This window comes from Oryctolagus cuniculus, chromosome 6 (assembly GCF_051225735.1).
Source record: "Oryctolagus cuniculus isolate XC-2025 breed Fujian yellow rabbit chromosome 6, ASM5122573v1, whole genome shotgun sequence".
Classification (NCBI taxonomy): Eukaryota; Metazoa; Chordata; class Mammalia; order Lagomorpha; family Leporidae; genus Oryctolagus; species Oryctolagus cuniculus.
Window position 1 is genome coordinate 47,980,501 of NC_142872.1, and position 17,945 is coordinate 47,998,445.

The 17,945-nt window shown below is 43.0% G+C and overlaps 1 long non-coding RNA gene across 1 annotated transcript in view; it reads right to left on the minus strand.

Moving 5' to 3' along the window:
- LOC149126135 (uncharacterized) overlaps nt 1–17,524 on the minus strand; it is a 37,384-nt gene extending 19,860 nt beyond the window's left edge. The window contains exon 1 of the long non-coding RNA XR_016235437.1: nt 17,150–17,524. This is a non-coding gene — a long non-coding RNA (uncharacterized LOC149126135). The remainder of the gene's footprint in view (nt 1–17,149) is intronic.
- Nucleotides 17,525–17,945: the final 421 nt, after the last annotated feature.

Below are 17,945 nucleotides of genomic sequence, written 5' to 3' on the forward strand. Positions count from 1 at the left end.
TGGTTCTCATAGGACCACAACTAGTTCCCATGAAAGTGAGGTGTTATAAAAGATTAAGGTTGGTCCCTCTCCAAGCTCTGGCCTACCGTCTTGCCCTGTGATTCCTCTCTTTGGCCTACACTGCCACTGATGCCATCTGTCAGGATGTGAGATAGCCAAGGGGATTCCTAGCCAGAAGCTGAATCAATGGAGCTTGTCAACTTTGGACTTTCAGACCTGCATAAACCTCTTCTCTTTGTAAAGTACCCAACCTCAACTATTCATTTACCTACAGAAAATGCACTAATGCAATAGGGAACAATGAGTACAAAGGCCCTGAAGTAGAATATGCCCAGTATGCTTGAAAACCCACAGTGAGACCAGTTGGCTACAACTAAGAAAGAGACTAATAAAAATTGTCAAAGAAATAACATGGGCTAGAGTAGTGAGGATTCACAGTCTAGCATGGTAAACTAAGCCTCAGATTGATTCATGAGCTATCTGTCATTCATTCCCCTTTACAAAGGGACTGGAGCTTGGAGAGGAGATGGGGCTTGCTCCAAATTATACAGATAACACAAAGCAGAGTCAGAGTTCAAACCCAGGACTACCTGGCCCTTATGCTTCTCCTGACCTCACTCTACCCTCTCTTTGCATGCTCCATTCTGCACTTGTACACACATATTCAAATGCCACCCCAGTGCTTTCTATTATCCAACACACCAAGCTCATTCCTGATCAGTGCTTTCACACATGCTCTTCCCTCTGCTTAGAATGCTCTTGTCCCTATCTGTAATCTCACGGGTGCATCTATTCAGTCTTGATTCAAATGTAACAATCTCAAAGAGGCCTTTCCTCACCCTCTAATGTAACTCAGCTCTATCCCATACATTCCTTTCTCTCACAGGGCAGCTGATTTTGCATCCCTCAGTAGTTGCAGATTTATTTGGGTTGGTTTAACTTTCCTCTCCCTCCAGCCTAGACTCTACCCAGCACCAGCCCAGTGCCTGGCACATGGAAGATGTTCAGTGAACATTTGCTGAATAATTGAAAAGACAGAGGTAAAGAAAGAGTAGGAAGAACTCAGAGGAGTTTCCAGGCATCTAAAGGAAAGGGAAATCAATGGCCACGATAGGCGAGATTTGGGGTTATCTGTGGACCAGGCCATTTCCTGCTCAGTTTTGGAATGAGAGCTTGTAGCCTGAGTCTGTCTGCTCCACAATCTAATACATTCATCACGTGACTCACCCTCCCCCCCCCACCCTCAGAAGCCTCTGGAATGAGTGCTATTTGGAGTAATTGGCCAGGCACTTAGAAAATGTTAAGGTTTATTTTTAAATATGATTAGGATGTGTCTCTTGCTTTCCGGAAAAATCACATGCACTCCTCCAAGATACAAAATACAACCAACTTTTAATCTTGTCTTCTAAACAAACTTGTTAAGTTGATTTAGGGAGAAGCATAATCATCCCCTATTTGATTGATAGAAAAACTGAGATTATAGGGTAATGAAATATACCTTCTAAGACCAAACAGCTAGTTGAAGGCAGGGTCAGGAGCAACTGTCTTGAAACTAGAGGCAGCAGTGTCTGCCCTTCTACCCTGTCTCCCCCGCCATTCAAATAACACATATGAGCCTGCAAAGATAAATAATGTAGAAAAAGGAAGTCACGTACTTCTTGGTTTGGTTTTTTATGTAGCAGCAAGGCAACCAATTGTTCTAACTAGGCCACAGGAAGACTGTTCTCTTTAAGAACCCATTAGCAAGCTGGCAAAATCTCATTCCATTACCATGTAAGTAAATAAAGATGCATTTTCCCACCTCAGCCTCCCAGGGCTGAACCCAAACTCCCCCCTTTACACATTTTTGATAACCTGCTCATCCTGAAACACTTCACAATTAAAGATAGCGTGCTCTGAAAGTCAATAATTCATTGTGCAGGGGGAAAAAAGGACGAGATAATTAACATTCCCTGGCTGGCTTTGGCTAGGAAATAGCTTAGTAAGCACAAGAACATTTTTTGGGCTATTTCCATCATGGGAGTAGAATAAATAAGATGAATCTTTTTGTGCACTAGACCTGAAGGATCCGTGTCAGATTTGTTGGGCTCAGGGCTTGCTGAATTGGGTTCAGACCTTCACCATGGTTGGGGGGGGGGGGATATATAAAAAAAGACCAGCAAAAGCAACCCTGGGACAAGGTAGGAAGGTAGATTGGTTAAAGGAGGGGCAGGATATCTCAAAAAACTCCTTCTTAGGTTTCTAGCCCACACTTCAGGTTTTAGTTTGTCAAAGAACTGCACTCTGACTTCCAGTTATGTCTTCTCTGATCTCCCTTATCAAGGGAATGAGCCTCCTTAGTTTGATCTTCTGTGAAATGGGGAAGATGACACAGCAAACAGGGTTAGTAGGGTTTGAAATGTCATCCTCATCTTTATCATGATCCTCATTATCATCACCAGTTTTTATGAATCACGTATGATGTGTCTGGTGTTCTGATGTGCCAGATTTTCTTCATCTGCAGTATTTGGTTTGATGCCTAGTGGGAAAAATGGCCCCTCTTTGATGCTCAAAGTAAGTTCAAAACAGAGTTTTTAAAATAATTTTGGGTCACACGGTGGGAAATAAACTAGTGCAACACATAACCCCAGGGGGATGGCGCAGACAGTTGGAGAGGATTTGGGTATATTTATGCATAACTGAGCCATAAATGGGTGCTGGGATATACCTAACCTTTGTGGTTGACGTCATTGGGGAAATGGGTTCTCTGTCTATTAACTCACATGAAGGGAGGGTACAGCATGTCTGTGCCCTCTGGGTGCTCATCCCATGGGACCTCTGTTGGCAGCTGAACATCAGCCTGTGTGGACTGTGGGTCTGTCCCAGTATGGCAATGCCTACACTTTGTGCTGCTATGATGCCTAAGAGAAAAAATTCCTTTAAGTCATGTTTTCTTCTGCTGCTGAGCCATTGCCCATTATCTTTGTTCTCTCCAAATACTATGTTCTTGATATTTGGAGGGCAACTTTCTACAGTGAGTGGAAAGGAATTGTCCTAAAATGTCTGAGCATTCAAACCAGCCCATGGAAAGTAGTCCCCTATCCCCACTTCTGCTTCTTCAACGTTAATACTCCCCACAATACCCACCAGGCCTGGGGGAAGTTTTATCCTCCACCCACATAATACAAATCCTGACACCAGCACTTCACTTTGGATCTCGCCCGCCCAGCATACCCCTCAGGAAGCTGACCTCAGCCATCAACACTTCCCCTGTTTTTCACCTTCAGACACCCCTAAATTCTCTCTTCCTTCCCAGAAACAATCAGATTTCACCATGTTCTCTCTTTCATCTCCCTCACCCATTTCTAGCTATTGTCCTGCGCCTTCTTCCTCACCAAAGTCACTAAGCTAAGACAGTGGGCTTCCCTTATGCTTCCACTTCCTCACCTCTCACTTCTTCCTCCCTGAAATACAGGCCGATTATACCCCTGCTTCGCCTTTGAAACTGCTCTCAGCAATATTACGTCCTTGGCAATCAAATCCCACACTTTGAGTCATCTTATTGGATATCAGGGAGGCTATCTAGCTTGACCCTCTACTCTTGGATTTCCCAGCATGGGATTTCTTTTTACTCTCCAGGTCTTCCTTGTTTTCCTTCATAAGTTACCTCTGATTTGAGCTCTCGTAGATGTCGTCTTCTGTCACTCTACACTATCTTCCTGGAAGAGCCAGTGCCATTGTCTAGTCGATATGCCAATGACATTGCTGTCCCTGGCTCATCCTGAATGTTTTCTGCTTAGCTACTGTAGATCCTGCTTAGATTTCCCATAGGATTTTGTTATTGGTTTCCTATTGTCACTGCAACAAATTTCTACAACTTAATAGCTTAAAACAAATTTGTTATCTTTTTAGAGGAAAGAGGCCTGAAAGCAGTCTCAGTGGACTAAAATAACAACTTTAGCAGAGCTGCGTGCCTTTGAGGACTTCAAGGGAGAATCAACTTCCTTACTGTCTTTTTAAAGATTTATTTATATATCTGAAAATCAGAGTTACAGAGAGAGACAGAGACAGAGAGACAAAGACAGGGATCTTCTATCCACTGGTTCACTCTCCAAATTGTCGCAACAGCTAGGGCTGGGCCAGGCCAAAGCTAAGAGCCAGGAGCTTCATCCAGGTCACCCACATGGGTGATGGGGCCATCTTCCACTGCTTTCCCAGGCCATTAGCAGGGATCTAGATCAGAAGTGGAGCAGCTGGGACACAAATCAGTGCCAATACAGGATCCTGGCATAGCAGGCTATGACTTCACCAGCTATGCCACAACACTGGCCCTGACTTTCCTACGTTTTTCCAGATTCTGGAGCTGCCTTCCCTCCTTAGCTCATGGCCCTACATGACGCCATCCTTGAGTCTATCATCGCATCTCCTTCCCTAACTCTGTCTCCTGCCTCCCTTTTAAAAAGATTGCGGAGAGTCCACCCAAATAATTCATGACTGTCTCCCCACTGACGATACAGAATCACATCTGCAAAGCCCTGTTTTGTCTTGTAAAGTAACCTACTGCAGGTTCTGGGAATTGGTATGTGGACAAATTTGGAGACCAATATTCAGCCTATCATGCTCCTCAAACTCAGATCACATCTAGACTCAAAATCATCTTTCTTTTTTTAAAGAATTATTTTATTTATCTGGAAGAAAGTTACAAAGAGAGGTACAGACAGAGAGAGGTCTTCAATCTGCTGTTTCACTCTCCAGATGGCTGCAATGGCCAGAGCTGTACTGATCCGAAGCCAGGAGCCAGGAGCCAGGAGCTTCTTCCAGGTCTCCCACGTGGGTGCAGGGGCCCAAGGACCCAAGGACTTGGGCCATCTTCGACTGCTTTCCCAGGCCATAGCAGAGAGCTGGATCAGAAAAGGAGCAGCCGGGACTAGAACCAGTGCCCATATGGGATGCCAGCACTTCAGGCCAGGGCTTTAGCCCGCTGCGCCACAGCGCCGGCCCTTCAAAATCATCTTTCTCACAGACACTATCTCTGTGGTCATGATAAATCGCCACCCATAATGCCCTCCAGAAACGAGGCCTCATTCCTGATTCCTTTTCTCCCATCCCTACAGTCAGTGAGCAAATCCTATCAACTGCTAATATCTGGCAAATAAATTCACATCTCCTTCCCCCTGCTGCTGGCACATTGAGCCACCATGATTTCTAATCTGGATTACTACCACATGCCCTGCCATGCTCACCTCTGAGCTGGACTCCTCCCATCATTCTCACTGCTGTCCATAGAGTGGTCTAGTGAGAACACAGACATTAGTCTTCCTAAAACTCATGAAATTCCCTCACTACCACCACTGCCATTGCCAGGATAAAATCCAGGTTCCTATTATATTGTGATCTAATAAAATACATCTTTAGTCTTCATATCTGGTTTCTGACACAGAGCTCCTAAAATCCTTGGAATTTCCTGAGTGTTAGGGATGAAAGGAGCATCTTTTGATATTCACAATAAACCCCTTCCAGCCATACCTGAGCTTATGCTAATGAGGTGACTCTTGGAGGATGAGGGCTGACCAACCCTGTGATTAGAAGTTTAGAGCTTTCCTCATGAGAGTATTTCAGGCATGGAAAGCCAAGACACTCTGGCAAAAGATCTCTGCGAGTGAGATCCCAGTGGAAAGAACAGGCCATCAAAGAAGGAGGTACCTTTCTCTGAAGGGAGGAGAGAACCTCCACTTTGACTATGACCTTGTCTAAACAAGATAAGAGTTGGAGAACTCAGAGGGCTTCCATAGCCTTGGAAACTCATGACTGGAGCATAGGGAGATTACTGATGCCATAGACAGGAGTGTCAATTGGTAAAGTCAACAACAGGAGTCACTGTGCACTTACTCCTCATGTAGGATCTCTGTCCTTAATGTGCTGTACATTGAGATTTAATGCTATAACGAGTACTCAAACAATATATTTCACTTTGTGTTTCTATGGGGGTGCAAACTGTTGAAATCCTTACTTAATGCATACTAAACTGATCCTCTGTAAAAAAAAAAAAAAAAAAAAAAAAAAAAAAAAAAAAAGAAAGAAATTATCAATTCCCAACTTGACTCTCACTGGGATTAAACATGACAATAGGTCTGCTCTGATTTCATCATCATTTAAAAAAATCATCTATTATTTTTCACTTTATGTTTCTGTGTGGGAGCAAACTGTTGAAATCCATACTTAATGTATACTAAGCTGATCTTCTGTATATTAAGATAATCGAAAATGAATCTTGATGTGAATGGAAGGGGAGAGGGAGTGGGAAAGGGGAGGGTTGTGGGTGGGAGGGACGGTATGGGGGGAAAGCCATTGTAATCCATAAGTCGTACTTTGGAAATTTATATGCATTAAATAAAAGTTTAAAAAAAAAAAAAAAGAAGTTTAGAGCTTTCAAATTTGACCTGGGAGACTGAGATCAATCTCCAATGAGCAAAGAGTTAATCAGTCATGCCTACATAACAAAAGCCTCCTTACTGAGGTACCAGTAGGGTGGTGCACTTAGTGATGGCATGGAAGCCCCTTGCACCCCCATCCCAACCCCCATCCATTTCCCTATAGCTCTCTTCCATTCAGCTGTTCCTGAGTTTCATCCTTTTTGATAACCAGTAATAGTAAGTCAATGTGAGCCATTCTAGTAAATTATCAAAACTGAGGAGGGAATTGTGGAAAATGCAGGCTGCTAGCCAGTGGGTCAGCAGTACAGGTCATGACCTGGGACTTGTGACTGGTGTCTGGAGCAGAGAGAAGACTTCTAAGACTGAACTCTTATTTTTTTTTATTTTTATTTTATTTATTTATTTATTTTTGACAGGCAGAGTGGACAGTGAGAGAGAGACACACACACACACAGAGAAAGGTCTTCCTTTTGCCGTTGGTTCACCCTCCAATGGCCGCCGCGCCGGCGCACTGTGGCCGGCGCACTGCGCTGAGCCGAAGGCAGGAGCCAGGTACTTATCCTGGTCTCCAATGCGGTGCAGGGCCCAAGCACTTGGGCCATCCTCCACAGGGGCAACCGGGAAAGAATCTGGTGTCCTGACCGGGACTAGAACCCGGTGTGCCGGCGCCGCTAGGTGGAGGATTAGCCTAGTGAGCCACAGCGCCAGCCAAGACTGAACTCTTGAACTCTGGGGTCTGAGCAACTCCAGGTAGTTAATGTCACAGCCCATTTTGTCTCCAGACAGCTGGAGAATGCTCCGTGTAAGGGAAAACCCCCTGTTTATTAATATTCCTGACAAAAAGAGTTCTGAGAGAAAAAAGAAAAGCAATCTGTCCCCTTTATTGATGAAACTACACAGCCCTTCATGATCTGGTTCCCTGCTTCCTTCCAGCCTCATCCTCTGCTTCTCTCCTCTTGCACTCTTATCCTTTCAAGGGTGGGACACATCTAAAATCCCTGTCAAGGCAGCCACAGGCAGGGAATGAAGTTCAGCAAGTCTATAGCAGGTAATTTTTAAGTCAATAATGTTTTATAGCCTGTAAATGATGTTACAAATTTCCAAATGTCCCTTGAAAGAAAAGAGGTTTCCGGGGGCGGAGCCAAGATGGCGGAATAGTGAGGGCGCACACCGATAGTCCGGGAAAATTTAGTTTAATAAAAGGGGAGTTACGGTAGCCTCAGAAAAAAGAACCAGGAAAATATTGCAGACAAAACTCTTCTGGATCCAGTGGGCGTGAATCGGAGGACCTACTGGGAGAACAAGGTCGCCCACCGCGCGCGAAAGCCGAACCGCAGGACCGAGCCGCGGGACTGAGCCGCGGAAGCCGAGCCGCGGGACTGAGCTGCGCAAGCTGCAGAGTCTGCGCGCAAGTGCTCGAAGGGGAGTGCAACAGCGGGGAGACTTGGGAAGTCCAGGGCTCCGAGTCCACACATCGGCGCTGGAAGGGGAGCAGACCTGCGTGGAGAGCGTGGGAGCCCACAGTTCGGGACATCAGCGGCAGACTCAACACACCAGCGCTGGAACGCGAGGTGAGCCGAACCTCAATAACCCGAGACACCGGCAGGCAAGCGGAGAGAGGAGACTAGAGGGAACGACCCCCGGGGCGGGGGGGACTTCACCAAGCTAACTGGAAGAGAGAGAGAGGGAAAAAAAAAAAAGGTGACTGGTACGGACACGGGTTTCTCTCTCTCCGCTCACCTCTCAAGGGCGAGCAAGACAAAGAGCAGGCGCCATCTTGGACATACGTCATAAGCAGAGCGACCTCAGGTCTGCACCGGCCCTGAGCCTAGCAGTAAAACCTGACTCTGGGTGGGGCGAATTAACAGGAGATTAGGACTTAGTAAATTTATGGTGCTACTGAACTGAGACTGTGAAAAAAGAGACGGTGGGGGAGAGAACTCACGGAATTCACGTGAGCACTCTCCAGAGACGCTACAATTCCGTAACTTTGGCAACCCAGTGGGAGACTGAAGGAGAATTTGAGCCCACTCTAAGGGCCGAACAGATTCCCTGTGTGGTCCTTGGGAAAGAGCTTCTGATCTCTGGCTCCTGTGGGTATATCATTTGCCTGCTAACTACCTCCAACTTTGTTCAGCTGTGCAGAATAACTTCCCTGTTGAATCAAAAAAAAAAAAGAGAGAGAGAGAGAGAGAGAGAGAGGTTTACCACGCCTAACCTGGGAGTGTCACCTTTGGCACACCAAACAGAGCTCTCAGGCCACACCCATCTCAAGCCCTAAGGCTCCATCAAAAACAGATAGTCCACTTAATCTAGAGTCATAGTATAACAAGAAAAAGCACCACAGTGAAGAAACCAAATATCTCCAATATGACAAATAACAAACGCAAAAACCAAGGTAATAAAAACAAGGAAGTCACCATGAAGCCCTCAAATGAAAAAGACACCCCAATTCAAGATTATGAGGATGATGACATAGAAGAAATGCAAGAAGCAGATCTCAAAAAATTGATAAGAACATTAAGAAGTTCTCAAAAACAAATTCTTGAACTACAGAAATCCTTAATGGACAAGATAGAAAATCTCTCTCGTGAAAATGAAATATTAAGGAGGAATCAAAATGAAACGAAACAACTAGTACAACAGGAAACTGGGATAGTGATTGAAGTGAAGAATTCAATAGATCAAATGAAAAACACAATAGAGAGCCTTACAAACAGAATGGGAGAAGCAGAAGAGAGAATATCGGACTTAGAAGACAGAGAACAGGAAAGGATACAGTCAGACCAAAGAAAAGAAGAGGAAATTAGGAATCTAAAACATATTGTCGGGAATCTTCAGGATACTATTAAAAAACCCAACATTCGGGTTCTAGGAGTTCCTGAAGGCATGGAGAGGGAGAAAGGATTAGAAGGCCTTTTTAGTGAGATATTAGCAGAAAATTTCCCAGGTTTGGAGAAGGACAGAGAAATCCTAGTACAGGAAGCTCACAGAACCCCTAATAAACACGACCAAAAGAGACCCTCACCACGGCACGTTGTAATTAAACTCTCCACAGTGAAACATAAAGAAAAGATCCTAAAATGTGCAAGAGAGAAACGTCAGATTACTCTCAGAGGATCTCCAATCAGACTCACAGCTGACTTCTCATCAGAAACTCTACAAGCTAGGAGGGAATGGCAAGATATAGCCCAGGTACTAAGAGAGAACAACTGCCAGCCCAGAATATTATATCCTGCAAAGCTATCATTTGTGAATGAAGGTGAAATAAAGACTTTTCATAACAAACAGAAATTGAAAGAATTTGTTGCCACTCGTCCAGCCCTGCAAAAGATGCTTAAAGATGTGTTACACACAGAAACAAAGAAACACGGTCATCAATATGAAAGAAGGTAAAGGAAGGAAACCAAGGAAGGAAAGCTCACAGCAAAAGATCACAGGGAATTCAAAGCATATATTAGAACTTATCTTTGGCAAATGGCAGGGCAAAGTTACCACTTATCATTAGTCACATTGAACGTGAATGGCCTGAACTGTCCAGTTAAAAGACACCGTTTGGCTGACTGGGTTAAAAAACAAAACCCATCTATTTGCTGCTTACAAGAAACACATCTTTCCAACAAAGATCCATACAGACTGAAAGTGAAAGGCTGGAAAAAGATATACCATGCCAACAGAAATGAAAAAAGAGCAGGCGTAGCCATCTTAATATCAGACACCATAAACTTTACCACAAAAACCATTAAGAGAGACAAAGAGGGACACTACATAATGATTAAGGGATCAATTCAACAGGAAGATATAACAATTATCAATGTATATGCACCTAACTACAGGGCACCGGTTTATCTAAAAGATTTGTTAACGGACTTAAAGGGAGACTTAGACCCCAATACAATAGTACTGGGGGACTTCAATACTCCACTCTCAGAAATAGACAGATCAATAGGACAGAAGATCAACAAGGATACAGTAGATTTAAACGACACTATAGCCCAAATGGATCTAACAGATATATACAGAACTTTCAATCCTACAGCTAAAGATTATACATTCTTCTCAGCAGTACATGGAACCTTCTCTAGGATTGACCACATACTAGGCCATAAAGCAAGTCTCAGCAAATTCAAAAGAATTAGAATCATACCATGCAGCTTCTCAGACCATAAAGGAATGAAGTTGGAAATGAACAACTCAGGAATCCCTAGAGCATACGCAAACACATGGAGATTGAACAACATGCTCCTGAATGAACAATGGGTCATAGAAGAAATCAAAAGAGAAATCAAAAACTTTCTGGAAGTAAATGAGGATAACAGCACAACATACCAAAACTTATGGGACGCAGCAAAAGCAGTGTTAAGAGGAAAGTTTATATCAATAGGTGCCTACATCAAGAAATTGGAAAGGCACCAAATAGATGAGCTTTCTATTCACCTCAAGGATCTAGAAAACCTACAGCAAACCAGACCCAAATCTAGTAGGAGAAGAGAAATAATTAAAATCAGAGAAGAAATCAACAGGATTGAATCAAGAAAAACATTCCAAAAAATCAGCCAAACGAGGAGCTGGTTTTTTGAAAAAATAAACAAAATTGACACCCCATTGGCCCAACTAACTAAAAAAAGAAGAGAAAAGACCCAAATCAATAAAATCAGAGATGAAAAAGGAAATGTAACAACAGACACCACAGAAATCAAAAGAATCATCAGAAATTACTACAAGGACTTGTATGCCAGCAAACAGGGAGACCTATCAGAAATGGATAGATTCCTGGACACATGCAACCTACCTAAATTGAACCAGGAAGACATCGAAAACCTAAACAGACCCATAACTGAGACAGAAATTGAAACAGTAATAAAGGCCCTCCCAACAAAGAAAAGCCCAGGACCAGATGGATTCACTGCTGAATTCTACCAGACATTTAAAGAAGAACTAACTCCAATTCTTCTCAAACTATTCAGAACAATTGAAGAAGAGGGAATCCTCCCAAATTCTTTCTATGAAGCCAGCATCACCTTAATTCCTAAGCCGGGAAAAGATGCAGCACTGAAAGAGAATTACAGACCAATATCCCTGATGAACATAGATGCAAAAATCCTCAATAAAATTCTCACCAATAGAATGCAACAACACATCAGAAAGATCATCCACCCAGACCAAGTGGGATTTATCCCTGGTATGCAGGGATGGTTTAATGTGCGCAAGACAATCAATGTGATACACCACATTAACAGACTGCAGAAGAAAAACCATATGATTCTCTCAATAGATGCTGAGAAAGCATTTGATAAAATACAACACCCGTTCATGATGAAAACTCTAAGCAAACTGGGTTTGGAAGGAACATTCCTCAATACAATCAAAGCAATCTATGAAAAACCCACAGCCAACATCCTATTGAATGGGGAAAAGTTGGAAGCATTTCCACTGAGATCTGGCACCAAACAGGGATGCCCACTCTCTCCACTGCTATTCAATATAGTTCTGGAGGTTCTAGCCAGAGCTATTAGGCAAGAAAAAGAAATTAAAGGGATACAAATTGGGAAGGAAGAACTCAAACTATCCCTCTTTGCAGATGACATGATTCTTTATTTAGGGGACCCAAAGAACTCTACCAAGAGACTATTGGAACTCATAGAAGAGTTTGGCAAAGTAGCAGGGTATAAAATCAATGCACAAAAATCAACAGCCTTTGTATACACAGACAATGCCATGGCTGAGGAAGAACTTCTAAGATCAATCCCATTCACAATAGCTACAAAAACAATCAAATACCTTGGAATAAACTTAACCAAGGACGTTAAAGATCTCTACGATGAAAATTACAAAACCTTAAAGAAAGAAATAGAAGAGGATACCAAGAAATGGAAAAATCTTCCATGCTCATGGATTGGAAGAATCAATATCATCAAAATGTCCATTCTCCCAAAAGCAATTTATAGATTCAATGCAATACCAATCAAGATACCGAAGACCTTCTTCTCAGATCTGGAAAAATTGGTGCTGAAATTTATATGGAGGCACAAGAGACCTCGAATAGCTAAAGCAATCTTGTACAACAAAAACAAAGCCGGAGGCATCACAATACCAGATTTCAGGACATACTACAGGGCAGTTGTAATCAAAACAGCATGGTACTGGTACAGAAACAGAAGGATAGACCAATGGAACAGAATTGAAATACCAGAAATCAACCCAAACATCTACAGCCAACTTATATTTGATCAAGGATCTAAAACTAATTCCTTGAGCAAGGACAGTCTATTCAATAAATGGTGCTGGGAAAATTGGATTTCCACGTGCAGAATCATGAAGCAAGACCCCTACCTTACACCTTACACAAAAATCCACTCAACATGGATTAAAGACCTAAATCTACAACCTGACACCATCAAGTTACTAGAGAACATTGGAGAAACCCTTCAAGATATTGGCACAGGCAAAGAGTTTCTGGAAAAGACCCGGGAGGCACAGGCAGTCAAAGACAAAATCAACTATTGGGATTGCATCAAATTGAGAAGTTTCTGTACTGCAAAAGAAACAGTCAGGAGAGTGAAGAGACAACCGTCAGAATGGGAAAAAATATTTGCAAACTATGCAACAGATAAAGGGTTAATAACCAGAATCTACAAAGAGATCAAGAAACTCCACAAAAACAAAACCAACAACCCAATTAAGAGATGGGCCAAGGACCTCAATAGACATTTTTCAAAAGAGGAAATCCAAATGGCCAACAGGCACATGAAAAAATGTTCAAGGTCATTAGCAATCAGAGAAATGCAAATCAAAACCACAATGAGGTTCCACCTCACCCCGGTTAGAATGGCTCACATTCAGAAATCTACCAACAACAGATGCTGGCGAGGATGTGGGGAAAAAGGGACACTAACCCACTGTTGGTGGGAATGCAAACTGGTCAAGCCACTATGGAAATCAGTCTGGAGATTCCTCAGAAACCTGAAGATAACCCTACCGTTCGACCCAGCCATCCCACTCCTTGGAATTTACCCAAAGGAATTTAAATTGGCAAACAAAAAAGCGGTCTGCAGCCTAATGTTTATTGCAGCACAATTCACAATAGCTAAGACCTGGAACCAACCTAAATGCCCATCAACAGTAGACTGGATAAAGAAATTATGGGATATGTACTCTTTAGAATACTATACTGCAGTAAGAAACAACGAAATCCAGTCATTTGCAACAAAATGGAGGAATCTGGAACACATCATGCTGAGCGAAATAAGCCAGTCCCAAAGGGACAAATACCATATGTTCTCCCTGATCGGTGACAACTGACTGAACACCAAAAAGGAAACTTGTTGAAGTGAAAGGGACACTATGGGAAACGGTGACTTGATCAGCATAGCCCTGACTGTTAATGAACAACTTAATACATTATCCCTCTTAGTAGTTTTTTTGTCTGTTCTACTTAATATGACTGATTTAATTCTGTAATTAATACACAGTTATTCTTAAGTGTTGAAATTTAACTGAAATGTGATCCCTGTTAAACATAAGAGTAGGAATAAGAGAGGGAAGAGATATATAATTTGGGACATGCTCAAGCTGACTTGCCCCAAATGGTAGAGTTAGAAACATACCAGGGGACTCCAATTTAATCCCATCAAGGTGGCATGTACCAATGCCATCTCACTAGTCCAAGTGATCAATTTCAGTTCGCAATTGATCATAATGAAAGGACTAAGAGTCAAAGGGAGCACATAAGCAAGTCTAGTACCTGCTAACACTAACCGATAGAATAAATAAAGGGGAGAGTGATCCAACATGGGAAGTGAGATACTCAGCAGACTCATAGAATGGCAGATGCCCTAAATAGCACTCTGGCCTCAGAATCAGCCCTAAAGGCATTCAGATCTGGCTGAAAAGCCCATGAGAGTATTTCAGGCATGGAAAGCCAAGACACTCTGGCAAAAGATCTCTGTGAGTGAGATCTCAGTGGAAAGAACAGGTCTTCAAAGAAGGAGGTACCTTTCTCTGAAGGGAGGAGAGAACCTCCACTTTGACTATGACCTTGTCTAAACAAGATAAGAGTCGGAGAACTCAAGGGGCTTCCATAGCCTTGGAAACTCATGACTGGAGCATAGGGAGATTACTGATGCCATAGACAGGAGTGTCAATTGGTAAAGTCAACAACAGGAGTCACTGTGCACTTACTCCTCATGTAGGATCTCTGTCCTTAATGTGCTGTGCATTGAGATTTAATGCTATAACGAGTACTCAAATAATATATTTCACTTTGTGTTTCTATGGGGGTGCAAACTGTTGAAATCTTTACTTAATGTATACTAAACTGATCCTCTGTAAAAAAAAAAAAAAAAAAAAAAAAAAAAAAAAAAAAAAAAGAAAAGAAAAGAAACTATCAACTCCCAACTTGACTCTCACTGGGATTAAACTTGACAATAGGTCTGATCTGATTTCATCATCATTAAAAAAAATCATCTATTATTTTTCACTTTATGTTTCTGTGTGGGAGCAAACTGTTGAAATCCTTACTTAATGTATACTAAGCTGATCTTCTGTATATTAAGATAATCGAAAATGAATCTTGATGTGAATGGAAGGGGAGAGGGAGTGGGAAAGGGGAGGGTTGTGGGTGGGAGGGACGGTATGGGGGGGAAGCCATTGTAATCCATAAGTCGTACTTTGGAAATTTATATGCATTAAATAAAAGTTAAAAAAAAAAAAAAAAGAGGTTTCCCACCGCTGCAAACTGAATGGAACCATGAGTAATTCTCAGACAGGGCTTTGGGTGTTTGGGGGCTGGTAAAAGGATCCTGCATGTCCTTTCCCACCATACACTTGCTGCACTTTCACCTAACCTGCCTCAATGCTTCCCTTCAAGGCTAGCTCCATTATCACTTCCTCCAAGGAGCCTTCTATGATGATGTTGAAAGCAAAATTGGCCTGGATTCCACTCCTTTCTCTAAATCTGTACCCCTTACAAGGTGACTTTATAGATCCTCCCATTAACAGGTAGAATCTATTCCCCGTATTCCTTGATTCTGAGCTTTTCCATTGTGGTTTGCTTTGGCCAGTGATCTTCTACTCTTTGATATTTGGGATTTTATGTGTGTTTGGTTTTCTGGACTTTTGTTTTAGGTTGTTTGTTTTTGCCAAGAGGACAGCTTTCTCATTCTGCAGCTCCCTTGGGAGCCCAGGTGGGTCCTAAAGTAGCTTGATTGGATTCTGTGGTCCCCAACTCTAACCAATTTGGAGAAGGAGAAAGAGAAGAGAGGGAGGGAAGAGGAAGAAAAGAAGTGAAAGGGTGTCACCAAGGGAACAGCTTATTTTTTTATGGAGGCCTTGAAATGATATTAAATCCATGGAAAGGTATCCATGGAATACTACATTTTTAAAAGATTTATAAAATATGATACAATGTTTGTAATGAAGAAACACACATATGTGAGTAGTAAACATTTTAAAGAATGTGAACCAATATGTTAACAGCTGTTATTTCTAGATAATGAACACAGGAGATTTCTTTTTTATTATTTTTAAGTGTTATTTAATGAGCAATAATAATAAAATAATAATAGGTATGGCTCATTTCTTCTGGATCCTAGTCTTATTCCCTAACCTGGGTTGGTAATAAGTTTCTCAGACACATCAGTCCTTGCCAATGGCTGCAAGGCTCAATATTCACATTATCTAGGAAAAGTGTCCACATTTTTACAGAAAATAAAAATCAGTTGGTTGGAGAGATTGATCCAACTCAATGCCTTTTACTGTCTATTACCTCTCCTAGGTCACATATGCCAGCTGAGAAGAACAGAGAGACACTGGTTTTGGGGTCAGTCTGGTTTCTAACTCTGTTTGGTCATTTACCAGCTGTGTAAGAACTGAAGTTTCTGAAATTCTGTGAGGCTGTTTCTTTCATCTGAAAACTGAGAATAATAATAATCGTCCAAAATCTGAACCTCAAGCACTCAAAAAGTTTGGGGTTTTGGAGTAGTTCAGATTTGGGATGATTATATTAGGGATGCTACTGACAAAATCTTCACAAATATTTCAAAATTTTAAAAACTCTAAAACCAGAAATACTTCTGGTCCCAAATATTTCAATTAAAGGACACTCAACATATATCTACACCCCAGGGCTGTGAATCTCCTGTGAGATACTGCCTGTGAATAGCTTAGAACTCTGCTTGGCAAATCATGCTCAATTACTGCTACCATCACTACCCTGTAGTAATAGGATTACGATTACTAGTATTATCCTATTAATTATTACAATTATTAATATTTTATCATACTGTAATTACTTTTATTACCTTTATCATCCTAGTGCAATGAGTCTATTGCACATGTTTATTTATCTTTGTGTTTTCAGCATCCAGCATAGCAGATGCTAATTTAACTGAATGAATGAAGGTTAATGGAAGGATGAACAGACAAGAGGTAAACTAAGCATAGCTTGTTGATGGGTGGATAGAAGGAAGGGAGGCCATTAAGTGACTCGGTATTTCAAATGCTTGGATGAGAAGGCAGGCGGCTGGGTGGAGAAGTGGGCAGGCTGATGAACGGGAAAGGATGGGGAGGTGAATGGATGGATGGGCAGAGAATGGATGAGCAGGAGCACAGATGGGTGCTTCCTGGTTTTTGTTCCCCCTGCGTCCCTGCAGCCTGCCTTTCCTCAGTTCCAAGGCTCGCTGAGGATGTGAGCTTAATGGGAGAGCTCCCTGGCTTTGCAGCGCTGAGGACCATACCGTGATCAGTCGCGCCAGGGCTCCAGGAGCGCTGGCCAGAGTCGCCGCCCACGCACCGAGCCCAGTGCCCGTCTTGTCTGCATTGACGTCGGTGACGGCGGCAGCGGCCGGGCTCTTGGGAGCCACGGTGAATTATGATGCACATCCAGCGCCGCTGCTAAAAAAAGTGGCAGTGACTCACCGCCCGCCGCGGAAACCGCCACGAGCGCTGGGCGCACAGGGGCGGGGGCGCGGGCCAGCTAAGGCAGCGGCTCCCGGGACTCAGGGCTGCCTCCAGGTGTGTCTCGAAAGCAACAAGGCCAGGACCGCGGCGGGCACAGACTGGGCGGGAGCTCTGCGTCCTCTGGGTCTGCGTCTCCGCCGCTCCTCCTGGGTTCCAGCGCTTGGAGCTCAGAGCCAGCCTTTGGCCATCTGGAGAGGAGGGAACCTCAAATGTGACAGCTAGCACAGGAAAAACCAGTAGCTCACACTCCTCGCTCTGCCACCATGTGTACTAGGTGCTCTAAGGGTCAGAACTTACTTAACCCTCAAAACAGCAGTGAAGGTGTTTTGACTGCTTCCCCCAGAGAGCAAGGGCTTGCCGGAGGCAACACAGCTGGCACCCCATCAAGTAACTCGATATGCTCAATAAAACGGCAGTTTGACAGACATTATCCACCCCTTGCCACATATCCCTGCAGGCACTGAAGAGCTCATGGGAGAGTGCTGTTTCCTATGATACCTCAACAAGTATTTAACTGAGGGGGCTCCATTCCATCCCACTCTGTCCACCCCAGAAACAGTGTTGAGCTCCACT